Source organism: Leptonychotes weddellii, chromosome 13, assembly GCF_054177405.1.
Source record: "Leptonychotes weddellii isolate Sample4059 chromosome 13, ASM5417740v2, whole genome shotgun sequence".
Taxonomy (NCBI): Eukaryota; Metazoa; Chordata; class Mammalia; order Carnivora; family Phocidae; genus Leptonychotes; species Leptonychotes weddellii.
The window spans coordinates 31,402,379-31,416,922 of record NC_138381.1 but is presented as its reverse complement, the minus strand read 5'-3'; positions in this window follow the sequence as shown (position 1 = coordinate 31,416,922).

Sequence of the window (14,544 nt, the reverse complement as noted above, 5' to 3'; positions counted from 1 at the left end):
GAAGCAGGCTCCCCAAGGAGCAGGGAGCCTGATGCGGGACTCGATCCTAGGACTCCGGGATCATGACCTGAGCTAAAGGCAAACGCTTAACCATCTGAGCCACCCAGGCACCCAAGAATTGAGACTTTAAATGAAGCATTGTTTTGAGAAAAGGCCAAATGAAATCCTGGCATGTCCCTGCAGGGAAGAAGATTTGTAGTGGGTCAAACCTAAAATTGCCATTTTATTTTGCACAGAGATATTTAGCTTAAGCAAAATATCAACTTTCATATTCAAATAATGTTAATTCATGTTTTATTTGCTTTATATTTATTTAAACAATTTGTTTTTATTTCATTATAGTATGAGTTAAAAGTATAAGAAGTTTGTACCTAGTTTTACAGTTGTGAAGGTCCATATATATATTTTTTTCCTTTTAAAAGGAGGTAAATTTGGCTATAATCCTGGGCTACTGAGATTTGAAATGTGGTTGGTCCCAATTGAAATGTGCTCTAAATATAAATTCACTCTGAATTTTGAAGACTTTTTATGGAAAATATGTAAAATATCTCATTAACGATTTTTTATATTGATTACACACTGAAATGATATTATTTTGGATATGTTGAATTAAATGAAAAAGTTTTTATTTTTTTTCTTAATTTTATTTATTTATTTGAGAGAGAGAGTGAGAACACAAAGGGGGTGAGGGGCAGAGGGAGAAGCAGACTCCCTGTTAAGCAGGGAGCCTGATGTGGGACTTGATCCCAGGACTCCAGGATCACGACCTGAGCCAAAGGCAGGCGTTTAACCGACTGAGCCACCCAGGTGTCCTAAATTATATGTATTCTTAAAATCAGTTTCACCTGTCTCGTCTTACTCTTTTAAATGTGGCTGCGAAAAAAAATTAAAATTCCGTGTACGGCTGTCATGATCTTTTCACTAGACAGTGCTGGTCTCTAGAATGTCCCAACTGGCATCTGGGCCTGTCTGCCACTGATAACTATTCTATGTCCACTGCCAGGTGCTGACCCTGTTTACTTGAGTATCCGAGACCAAGAGAGCAAGGGCCCTAAGATTGAGATATAGATGTATGAGTGGCTTAATGTGCCTTTCTGGGCACAGTCTCTCAGAAGGCACTTCGCGGTGCACAAAGCAAGTGGGGCTAATTTGGTAGTGCACAAAGTACCACTCATCCAGTAAAGGGATCTGACAGTGAGTTATTTGTGAGTAAAGGATACAGATCATATTATATTAGACATCTGTCAAGTGCACTGGGATAACACAAGGGAGGGTATCAGACTCTTCTTTACAAAGGTCTCTTGGGAGTATTACATTCCCTTTCAATATTCAAATTATTGGTTATTGCCCAACTAAATCCAATCAGTCCTCTAAGGACATCCTTTTGCCCAGAAAAGCTTTACCCTCTGAAAGCTCCACACTATTCAGGAACTTGTCCTCTGCACCAATAATTCTGGCCTTGTATATTATTTAAACGCTTTGTGTGCATTAGCTTACTCATCAGCCAACCCATTCAGTGTCTGATACCTTGAATCCCTCAGCACAGAATTGGCTTCTTATGGTGGCCACTCAGTAATTAAACTGAATCAAATGTAATCTTTTAATTGTGAGAGTTCATGTTCATACACACACACATTTTGCGAGGAATAATATATGTGCATATGTAATATCAGTTGATACACAAATGTCTATTAAGGTAATGTACTTGAGAAACAGAAACATTTTATTCCACTTTTCATCACTCAGATTAATTCCTCCACAGGCATAAGTATTCTACTTCCTGTAGGATATAAAAAGTGCTGGTAAAACAAATTATCTTCTTAAATGGGTCTTCCTTGGATAAGTGGGAGGTGGTTACTCACTGTGTACAGCTCCCTTAGTTTTATCCAGGATCACTACAGTTTACTCTAACAAAAGATTCTGATTTTGGACAAAGGCCAAGAGTACTTTAAAAATAACAACAAAACAAAAGCACCATAGCAAGTTAAAAAAAAAAAAAGAAAAATCATAGAACAAAAATAGTATTAAGGTCTGTTAATCCCCTCAAATATGTTTTATTATTTATTTACTTTACAAATGGGTACCACCTCAGATAATTTTTTTTTTCATAAAATCAACGATAAGTACTTTCTGCAGGAAAGCTGATATCAGATAATAAAATTCTGAAAATGCCCTTGCAAATAAATTTCTATTGTTTTTTGTATATTCTAGAAGAAAGAGGCGTATCTTGTGTATTAGTCTGCTTGGGCTACCATTACAAAATATCACTGACTGGGTGGTTTAAGCAATAGCAATTTATTTTCTCATAGTTCTAGAAGCTGAGAAATCCAAGATGGAGGTGCCAGCCAGTTCAGTTCCTAGTGAGAACTCTCTTCTAAGCTTGCAGATGGCCACCTTCTCATTGTGTCCTCGAAAGACAGAGTTCTCTTATTATAAGGATTGGATGGCCTTAGTGGATTAGGGCCCCACCCTTATGACCTCATTTAACCTTTATCCCTCCTCACAGGCCTTATCTCCCAATATGGTCACATTGAGGGTTAGGGCTTCAACATGACTTTGGGGTGGGGATGGGGGGACACAAACATCCAGTCCATAAAACCCTACCTAGAAACATTCCAATTTTAAGAATGAGTGGGCACATGATCATTCATGTTATTAAGGACAAGTGGGTTTACTCCTTTGACTAGCACATTCCATAAAGATGGAATGAGATAGAAATATAATCAGCTTTGCCTAGGAGCCAAAGGGTAGTTTAGACTTTAGTCATGGCTTCACCACTGTGTAACCCTAAGAATGTCCTCAGGTTCTCTGGGTCTTAGTTTCCTTAACCAGTAGGTCAGGAAAAGAAAGGCAGAGAATGCAGGGAAAGGGGATCTCCTTTATTTCTTCAGAGTCAGTTTGTATATGTGTTCCAGACGTGTAAGTATATTTCTAAAAAGATCAGTATAGGGTGCTTTCCACAGTGGTACAGTGATGCACATAGACAAGACATGAAGAATCAGCATGCGACTATCCAGTGACTAAAATAGGATTAATTAATAGTATAGACTGAGGTTTCTTTATAGAACTGTGTTAGCCACAGAGTTCGGAAGGAGCTGCCTTGAGGGAAGAACTTCATTTTGTGCCTCTAAATATTCATAAAACATGAGTCAATGACTGAATTGATCCCTTATTTAGACTCTCTAGAGAATCACGTTTCAACTCTTCCCTTGATGAGAATTTGCCATTGATACTCTTTTATTTTGGAAGTCGCGGATTCTGTCCACTACGCCTTGAGTTATGATCTGCATTTTACTGACTTGTTTAGAGAAGGAAAGCTCCTTGGGGCAAGAACTTTGTTGTCACTCAGTACCGTTCAAGCTAAACTCTTCTGTGCTGAGTATACTAGTGGCAGCTTACAACGAACAGCAACAAAAAAACATATCAGGTCACCCTAGCTAATTCATCTCTTTCCATTAATAATTAATTTTAATTTTGTTTAATTGAAGTTATAAAGTGGGCTGAGCTGAAGACACAATGTGATTGGTTTAAACCAAGGAAGCTTTGAGCACCACAGACACCTGAGGTGCTCACAACTGGAATCCTCAAATGTGTTCTTCCTTTATTAATTTCTTTGGCAATATTATTAAGCTATGCTTAATTTTATGACCAAATTGCCGAATTTCTTGCAGAAATTTAAACTTTTTTTTTTGAAGATTTTATTTATTTATTTGACAGAGAGACACACAGCAAGAGAAAGGGAACACAAGCAGGGACAGTGGGAGAGGGAGAAGCAGGCTCTTTGCTGAGCAGGGAACCCGATGCGGGGCTCGATCCCAGAACCCTGGGACCATGACCTGAGCCGAAGGCAGATGCTTAACGACTGAGCCACCCAGGCACCCCGAAATTTAAACTTCTTGAAGTTCAAAAATAAAATAGTTTTTTGACTGAAAGATGAAAAACTTTTACCCAGACACAAACTTGAATCTTTATCCATATTTTCTAATGCCTGTGTCCAGTTAGGAAGAGGGTCACTCCAAAGTCAAATTGGGCAAGGTAGGCAGTGGCTGGAATATGTATATGAACACTATTTCTGATTTACATTTTAAATGAGATGTGCATGTCCTTATCTATTCCCTTTCTCCCATTGCAGAGTTTTTCATGTTTGTATGTGGTCTATTTTCAGACCAACTTATAAAACTTCTTGCCAAATCTACACGTGGGCAAATACTTTTACTCTTGTGAAGACGTTATCCTTGCAGTCAGAATGATAGACAGCTCTGTTTAACTCTCCCTTTGTATTTTCCAAAGGGTTTTTCCTTTCTTACGTCAGTTGCTGCAAGAGCATTGTGATATTACTGGTTTCATTGAATGTACATACATTCATGGACAAAGAATCATAAACAAGGTAAGTAGAATTCAAGCAGGCCATTGAGTTAGTAGTTTGACTTCTGCACTGTGTGAATCCTGGTCATCACTGTAGAATTGCATCTTGCTCCAGGGAAGCCTCAGCCCATGGACATTACCTTCCAAAGATGCTTGTGTGCTCCTTCCTCAATGCTCAGTGTGAGAACCCCCATTTGTCTTCTTTCTCTTCTGTCAAGGTGCCCGCAATCACTGGTAAATATGTTGCCTTCTTAGTCAAATGCCCATTCCAGCTCTCTTCCCCGCCAGTCCATTACCTTGAACCTCACCAGTCCCAAACAAGCAAGCATATGCAAATGCACACACACACATACACACGCACAAACACACACTCATGGCCCTGGATGCACAAACAGAATTTTAAGTATAAGCTCCAAATTTCCATTTCATCTTCGAGATACACAAATGGAATACAGAAGTCCAGAAACTTCTCTGTTTATGTAACACTGATATAGAAAAAGTCAGCACTTAGACATACAATTAGGTAGCGTTTTGCCTCTGTGAAACCAACTAACTCATTCAATTAACTGCCTGGGTAGACCCCTTTAACATGTCGTTGTGAACTTATGCAGAAATAAACACCAGCAGAGGCTTTGAGGTGTGGCAGGGAATGAACTTAACTTGACATCGCAGCCTTCCTTCTGTGATAACTGGCTGTGTGCTTTCTTCTTTCCTTCGTTTCCTCTCTCAGAGAAAAAGAAGAAGAAAGAAGAAAAAGAGAAAATAAAAGAAATTTAAACTAGGTGACCTCTAAGGTCTCTTCCAGCCATAATATTCTCTGATTCAATGAGGAAATGCTTCAGAGTCCCCCACAGAATGGGAGACACGTTCCTTGAGAGGCTCTAAATGGATCTGAAAGGTGTTCTCGGAAATAGAGTCTGTATATTCACAGTCCTGCCTGAGGGCAGAATAGGTCTTCTGCATCTTGAAAGAGGTGATTTTGGACTAGGTGGCCCTGGAAGCTGACACAGCCACTATCCACACAGTATTCTATGCAGTTGGCAACTCAAGAGAAAGTGATTCCTGGAGTGTTCTCTTTGTACTGAAATTCTTTTTATAAATTCCCTGGTTTTTCAAACCTTGCCCTTTAAAAGAAGCAAAAATAAAACAATAGCACCATAACAGCTGTTTGCCAGAGTTGCAAACTTTGGACAGCAAGGCCCTTTTCAAATGCTCTCCAGCTCTCTGCTGATTTCCCGGTAGACTTGATCTTAATCACAAGCCTGATTTGGCACAGTGGGTCCTGGATAAAGAGCAAATCTAATGCAATGTATGAAAAGAAGAAGCACCCTGTGCATCTGAGCAACTCCGACTTCTTCGCCCCGGCACCCATTTCAACACACTTAATCCTCTTCTTTCAGAGTTCTGCTCTTTTAATTAAGTTAAATTCAAATGACTTGTTTAGCAGCTTATTAAGTACCAGATACAGAGGCCCTGGGGATAGAAAGTGATTGTGAAGGCCCCTGCCTTCAAGAGGTTCATAATCTCTTTGGGGGAAATAGCTCTACCACAATAACCAGAGTATAGGGTGCTATCCACAGTGGTACATTGATGCACGGTTCACATCATGATGGGGGTGAAGGAGATACTACTTTTTCCTGAGGGTAATATAACTTGGATTCAGGTATATGAAGACCACAGGAAAGGGATGGTATTTCATCGCAGCCACTGAATCAATCAGTTAAATAGAAGGTACTCAATAACCTTTTAAATACCAAGTCTAATTTTGAAAGCTGTGTAGCTTAACCCAGCCCCTCAAAGAATTAATCATAGAGGGGATTTATAATTAAACAATTGTCAAGTTCTAAACAGTGTGGCACCACCTGTGGCAGGCATTTAGGCAGAGAAAGCGAGTATTCCAGGCTGGGGAAGTTAGGGAAGATTTATTATTGCTGGAGCTGAGGGAAAGAAGAGACAAAAAGCCCTGATATGTATTTCCTGGGTGCTTATTCTTTCTAGTGTGTGTGTGTGTGTGTGTGGTGAGGAAGCATACCGAATGGTATCAAAACAGATGTGACCATGTTCAGAGGACAGTGGTGACATTTGTCTGACTGGGGCAGGGAATGGTGTTGGGAGAGCAAAATGAAGTACAGGATTGGAAATTGGATCTATTTTACAGAAGGGGTGCATTGAAGATTCTCGAAGGCAGGGCGGGTGGGATCTTTCGGCATCCGTGTATATGAAGGGCTTAAAGTAACAGATAATGTGGGAAGGCAGGATATATGGCAATAACCCAGAATCGGAGAATCAGGGTCTGACTAGGCTGTTGGGCATAGATGGGGTAGGAATAGAAGGGAGATATTTTTGCTTGTTTCCTATTTGTCTGAAATGAAATGTAGGTGACTTTTGGCTAGAAATATGAATACGAACATATTTTTATCTTCACCACCTGCTTCTCTTTGCGAGTTTATAGCACTGAAAGATGGCATACAAAAGACAACTCTGAACAAGATGAACAGCTCAATTTTTACCAAGATCTTTTCTTGGGCTTTAACATAGTGAAAGAGAGAGTTGTAAAAGTTGAAGTTATTACGGGGAGAAAAGAGTAATAACTTAAAACAATGTGTTTGAAATTAACAATGGAAGCTAAAATGCTGATCTTCAGGAAACTGATTACTGATGAACAAGGTCCTTCTTACCTCCAAGACCTGATTATACCAATCAGTGCACAATGTGCCTGACCAGCCTACTCACAGTGGAATGAGGAGCCCAGCAGCAGGGTACGGTGGTTGGCATTCAGTCCCCAAACTGGCTACCTGCGTGCAAATCCCGCCTCCGATAAGCCAAGTGACCTTTGACAAAACCCTTCTGTTACTAAATGAAGGTAATAATAATACTTAGTTCACAGAAGTATTGATAGGGTTAATATATGAAAAGATCTGGGGAATAGTACCAGGCATTAGAAGAGCTATGACATGATATTCCTTATTGTTATGTTCTTCTTCTATGTCGGAGGCATTCTCATATAGTGCACATTAAGCCTTCTCCTACTTTCATATGCCCCTACTCCTCGCCTTCTGGTAGGATTACACCTTGTTAAAATAAACTAATACTTTTGATCCTCAAGTAAGTGCCATGTACTTTAGTGTATTATTTCATTTGCTTCATGCAGTCCACTGAGATTATTTGTTCCCATGCATTAACTTGGTCTTAGGGACTTGAAAGAATTTTCTCAATGTCACAGTGCTATTATGGATTGGAGTATGGTTTGATCCCATTGATAGAACATACCATAACATCATATTCCAGCACTTGTTGAGGAGGAAACCTGCACCCAGAGCTGCACATAGAAGCTCACTTCATTGTTGCTGCAGGGGTAAGAAGGCTTCAGCTGCCTCTTCTGCAGTGTATGGCCTATCCCTTTTGGGAAAGACTAAAGGGTAAAGTCCCTTAAGCAAGATGATGTTCATATATTACTATGAAACTAAGTAACTGGTGATACAATACATCCAAACCATTAAACTAATGTATCTCCAGAAAAACCTGGCAAGGGATATCAAATTCCAACATCATTAATTTGTTTGACTGTAGACAGTATATCTCTTCTGGGAGAGATGATAGAATCAGCTCATAACGCCTCAGGCTGAATCATGTGATTAAAGGAAATGGCCAGACATTTTTAAGGAGGCAAAAATTATGTGATAATCTCTATTAATGATATATGCATCAACTGTTGAATGGATAGACAAATGAGGCATATCCATACAATAGAATATTATTCAGCCATAAAAAGGAACAAGTGCTGATTCATGGCATAACATGGATAAACCTTGAAAACATTATGCTAATTTAAAGAAGCTGGTCACAAAAGACCATGTATTGTATGATTCCATCTTTCTGAAATGTCCCAAATAGGCAAATCTGCAGAGATAGAAATTAAGTTAGTGTTTGGCTAGGGCTGGAAAAGGAAAGAGGTGAGGTTATAAGCTTTTCACTCCACGCCATAGAAGTTGTGACACATTCAAAGATGGTGACAAATTAATTTACCTATATTTATAAGCCATCTCTATAACAATCAAAGTAATGATTTTCTGACCATCACTTTAGTGGAGTATTTTCCATTTTTTATTTGGCTTTGACAGTGTCTGTACATTTGTGGAGTTAGACTTATATATATATATTTTTTTTTGAGGATTTGGGGTTGATAAGAGGTATAAGGTTTTGGGGGGTAATAGAAATATTACAAAATTGATCATGGTGATGGATACACAAGTCTATAAATATATTAAAGCCATTGAATTATATACTGTAAATGAGTGAATTATATGATCTGTAAACTATATTTCAATAAAGATGCTTATATATATGCATAACTATCCTGTACCAAGTGGTCAGTATCTAGTAGGTACCCTACTGGGAAAAGGAGTCAGAGAGGACAGTACTGATGGAAAGAGGGGCAAGAGAAAGGTTGAACCCTGGGCCACCCTCCTTGTGATGTAGCTGAGGAACTATGGACAGTTGACAGTGGGCAGTAGATGTGTTCTTAGCTATGATGGCCCAAGAGGGGAGGGGTTGGGGAAGACATACTTGGTTTCTTAGACTTTTCGTCCCAGACCAGTGCAGCTTATTTTCATGTTCTCCTTTTGATCTACGACTAGTCTTACAACTGTACTGTAAAATGCTCTCATTTTAAATCAACATACTTTTAAGAAATGTTGATAACAACTAGACTCTGGTTTTGTCCTTATTTACTACTTCTTCCCAAGCCTTAGTATTTCCTCTGGCTCCCACACGACTAATTCCTTGTGTGGACTTGTCAACACTTCAAATTATATCCAACTCTGCTGCCTCCCATATATTGCCTAGCCAATGTATACACACTTAGGTTTCTTAATCTCCCTCATAAGTAAATTCCTCAGCCCCTTAATCACCCCCGCTACTCTTCCCTGAATCCTTTCCAATGTGTTGACATCTTTCTGGCACAATGGTGCCCACAGCCATATGCCTTTGGCACCAGCTCCCCTTGGCCTCCCACCAGAAATGGAACTTGGCCGACGTCAGAACAGAGAGTAAGACATATTTATTTGATTTAGCTTTTGATTATGTTCACTTCTTGGGATGGTGGTTGATTACTAGTGATGGGGTTGGCCAGGCATTGGGATTCAGGGCATGTTGATAGTGGAGGGAGTTTATGTGTGAAGAGCAACAGCATGTAACCTGTGTTTCTCCCAGGAGTGCTCTCTGTCTAAAATAGATGAAATCAGGAGCTTTGGGAAATGGTCATATTTTAGATTAGTATCTCAAAGATTGTTTCTGTTTCTGTAGCCTGGATTTCAAAATTCAATTTAACTTTTCATAATTTTAGAATGTTGAGGTTAGGGAACCTTAAGAATGCCATAGAGAGGAGAAGACTGTCATAGCAGAATCATCTGGGGCAGAGGCTTTGAACAAACAATGTTTACCCATCAATTCTAGGTTAGAAATTCTTTACTCCATATGATGGAAGTTGTGAGGCATTCAAAGGTGGGGAAAAAAAAAATCAATTTACCTGTGTTTAAAAACCACTTTTTGGATCCCCATCACAATACTGGTTCAATGACATCACAATACTGATTGTTATGACCCTCACTTTAGAGGGGACTTTGCATTTTTAGGGACTTTGACAATGTTGGTAAGTTTGTGGTTTAGATTTACAATTTTGTACCTAGTAATATAATTTTGTGAATGAAAAATCAAATGATATTCCAAGTTCTTTGAGAAGGGAAATATGTTTGTAAATGAGGTGTGTGAGAGAGTGTCAGTAACTATAATCTGTTTAAAATTTAAGAAGTCTCTGACAGAGTTCAGTTATGTATTTGCCAAATATCCACTGAGGGCCTACAATATCACTGGTACTGTCTTAAACATTGGGGCCACAATACACACAAGATACAGTTCTGTCTACAGGATTCAAATATTATAATAGTCCACCTGTTATCCATAGGGAATACATTCCAAGACCCCAGTGGATCCCTGAAACCACGGATAATACAAAACCTTATAAATACTGTGATAAAGTATAACTTATAAATTAGGCATAGTAGGAGATTAATAACACTAATAGTATAATAGGACAATTATAGTAATATACTGTAATAAAAGTTATGTGAATGTGGTCTCTTAAAATATTTTATTGTACTCTACTCATCCTTCTTGTGATGATGTGAAATGATAAAATGCCTACATGATGAGATGAAGTGAGGTGAATTATTTAGGCATTGTGATGTAGCATTAAGCAATTATTGACTTTCTGAGGATAGGTCAAAAGGAGGATCATCTGCTTCTGTACTGCAGTTGGTTGTGGGTGACTGAAACCATGGAAAGTGAAACCGTGAATAAGGGGGTCTATTGTATAAAAATAACCACAGATAGATTGATGCAAGGGGAATAAGGATGGAGAAAATCCATGTCACAGGAAGACAAATATGAGTGGTTTATTTTTTAAACATAGTAGAAAGGTACCTATGTCACTCCCAGAGTATCTCACTGATAGCATTCAGTGGCACAATCCTCATATATGAAGGATTGCATATTACCTAGACCAGTATGGACTATATATGTTTTAATGATATAATATGGAACAATTATCACAACTGGCAAGACAAATTCTGTTTCTGAGAGTGACACCAAGAGACCATATTGCATTTGCTCAAGTGGGATATATTAATCTTGCCAATACACAAGGCAGATGTTCAGTCTAGGATTGGGGGAAGTAAGGAAAAGAACTTGCTATTAGTGACAAATTTGTGTCAAATCCAGCTGGAAGTGATGGAGTGCAGGCAGATGGGCATTCCCATGAGTAGAAAGCATGGAACGATCTTTCAGCGGTCATCAGAAAAAATGAATCTGAGGCTAAAGCTATAAAAGGAAATAAATTAAGTAGTCAGCTGCCACTGCCCCTTTCTCCTTCAAGAACAGAAGATAGATATTCAAAAGTCAGAAGAAAACCAGTAGCAAACTGCTCAGAGTAATCTCTTGGGCTGTTGGAATATAATTTCAGTATTCTGAACCCTATCAAAGGGGGTTCTTAACTAACCTGGAAGTTTGGTTTCATTTCTCTTGCTATGGGCTATCTCCTATGTTCCCTACTTTTAGATTTTTCTGTGGATGTGGAAGACCTCCTGAGGTTCTCTCTTGAGGTCCACCAGGAGCTTTGCATTGCCTTCTTTCCAGGAAATGGGATCAGGCAGCCCCAATGGTCCTTTGTACTGTCTCCTTACAGTCTCAGTCCAGCCTATCAGACTGTAAGGCATGTCTTTACTGAAGGTTCAGAGTGCTCTCAGAAGAGACTTACAGTATAAGAACAGAGGTTGAAAATCTGGTTAGCTTTTCCTTAGTCCTCCAAGAAGGTATTTTAAGGTTTAGCCTTTCAGAAAGTAGGTGGGTTTTTTGTGTTCCCGTCACTCCTAATCTCATTATTCCTCCCTTAATTTATAGGTCAACTCATATGAACCAACCACCATCCTGCACCTCTGCCATAGACACCCCACCCTCCCTCTGCCCCACACCGTCAGAAAAACTTCACCCACTCTACAAGAGCACATATTCATTGAGTTTCCTTCATATGCTCCAGAATGTAATAGTAGAATGGAGTGCCATGAAGTGGGCTTTGCAGTGAAACCATGTTCAAGTCTCAATCTACTGTGTGCTGGCTGGAGGCCTCAATTTCCTCATCAATAAAAAGAGATAATGCTATTTACTACATGAGGTTGAAGTGAGGCTTAAATGAGCTGATAAGTGGAAAGTAGTTAGCACAAAGCCTGCCACATGATTAGTCTTCAATAAAATGTGGCTGTTATATTATTTCATATAGTTCCCTAACATTCACTGCTGCCCAGCTAGATACTAAGAGAAAAAGGAAGGTGAATATGAAAATGGCCCTTCAGATTTTAGTTCACAGATGTGCAGACCTACTGTTTTCTTTTAAGATAACCTGTTTGGCAGCCCTGGTACTCCAACATTATTTTTCCTCTTAGTAATATTGTATGTGCAGTGTCTTATTAGAGAAATGAATTTTCCTGTTAGCAGCTCCTGGCCTTGTCCAATAGGAACAATATATAGGATGTCTCTGTGTCCTTTTGCTCCAGCTGGAGACTGAATGGACAGTACTAAAAAACAAATAAGCAAAAAATCCAAACGCACCATCAGCATAGCACTTCAACATTTAATGGCCTTTCCCTGTTTCCAAGGTATGGTTCTGACTCTCAACTCTTTTTTTATTCAAGATATCCTTGTGATGAAAGAGAATGTGAGGGAATGGCATTTCTGGGTTTGCATTTCCTACTTTGCCGGCTCTAGGCTGCTCACTCTCCATCCCATCTTCTAGTCTTGGAGTCTTGATGGTCTTTACCTCATCAGTCACTTGCAAATGTTTCCACCAAACTTGTACCCCAGCTTAACTTTCAGATTATGCCTCTATCACCTCCAACACCAGCCACACTCTTTTCACATTAGTTTCTGGATTCCTCCTGGGTGAGGTTTACTTCTTCACCTACAGATCCAACCTAGATTCTTGGACTTAACCCCAAAGGTTTGGTTCTAGTCCCAGTCTAGATCTGCCCTTCAGCTGAGACTCTTACCACCCTCAGAGTGCTCCATGGTTGGGGTTGTGAAGTTTCATAGAACTGGGTGGGGAATACAAGGATGGCTGATTGTGGCAAGTCAGGCACAGGATGATCCTGATGAATTTGCTAACTGTTTTGTTGTTGTGTCCACCAGCTGAGGTTTGTCTTTTTAAGCACCTAATAAACACAAATAATGACAAGAATTTTTCAAAAGTTCTGTAATCATTTATTAGAGAGCTCATCACATCACTCTGAATGAAAATGAAATCTATGCACATGTATTTTTCAGGGTCAACTTTGAGTCATCTGATGGATACAGTCACATTAGATTTCCACTATTCTTTCATCCCTGCCACCTTCATAGGAGTCCCAATAATATTAATTGGAAATGAGAAATATCTACAAATTTATGAATTTTCTATATGTGCAGAGTATTTTATAGTTTACAAATTGCTTTTATGCGTGATACCTTATTTGAACCACACAAAAATCCCTCTGTGAGGGTTTTAATGTCCCCATTTTTCAGGTGATGACAGTTTCAAATTGGTTTTTTTTTTTGTGATTTACCTAAGATCATTCAGAAATGGAGCGGTGAGTCCATCTCTTGTCTCTGATTATATACCTCTTGTTTACAGTAGCTTTTTAACTAGGCATTTGAAAATATCATTTTTTAATTAAACACTGGAATCAATTAAAAGAATATTAATTAATGAGATCAGGTTTTTTTTCTTTCTTACTTGTCAGTGCCACCATTTTCATTTATTATTAGTTGATTTCTTCATTATTACATACCTACAAGGTTGTTGAACACTCTCATTAGTATCTCATCTAAGGCCAATGATTTGTGAATATTGAACTTTAAAAAAAAAAAAAATCCCCTTACTTGACTTTAAATCAATAGCAGTGCTGTCTCACTTTTTCATTATTTCCCAAGTGTCCAAATTCCATCTCTTTATTTTTCTAGTTAAAAACCAGTTTGAAAAGCATTTCAGTAACTCTGCCATTATAGAATTCTTGTTGTAATAAAATTAATAATTTAAATTTGTTGGCATCAAATGGTGGAAGTCCTCAGGGCACCTTAATGAAAATAGAAAATGATACCAATACTGCATCATGCCCTGATTACTACCCCAGAGCAAGATTGGGCAAACCTGCCAAATGACTGCAAAAAGAATGATTCCAAATTAAAATTAAAAACAACAATCACATAGGAAAGGCATTAGCTTCACCCTGAAGAGTAATGGATTTCAGGTCTCTACAGATGATGGATTCAAGGAAAGGAAAAACATTATCTAAGAGACTAAGACTTTCTACTATCAAAATTTTGGTCCTTTGCAAATACCTAATTTAGTCCTTTCAAGTTTGTCATGAAGAAACTGACACACTGAGAGGTAAAATGACTTTCCTTAGGTCCTGTGGCTAATTAGAGCAGGACTTGACCAGTACTGGTACCCAAACCACCTAGTATCAAGCCTGGCAGTTTCCCATTGTTCTGTTCTACCTGTAGTTTGTTATCAGCAGAGTGCGGATCCACTAATTACATTCTGCTAGAAGTAACTGGTCTTATATATAAAGTAAGAAAAGGGGGACAGTATGA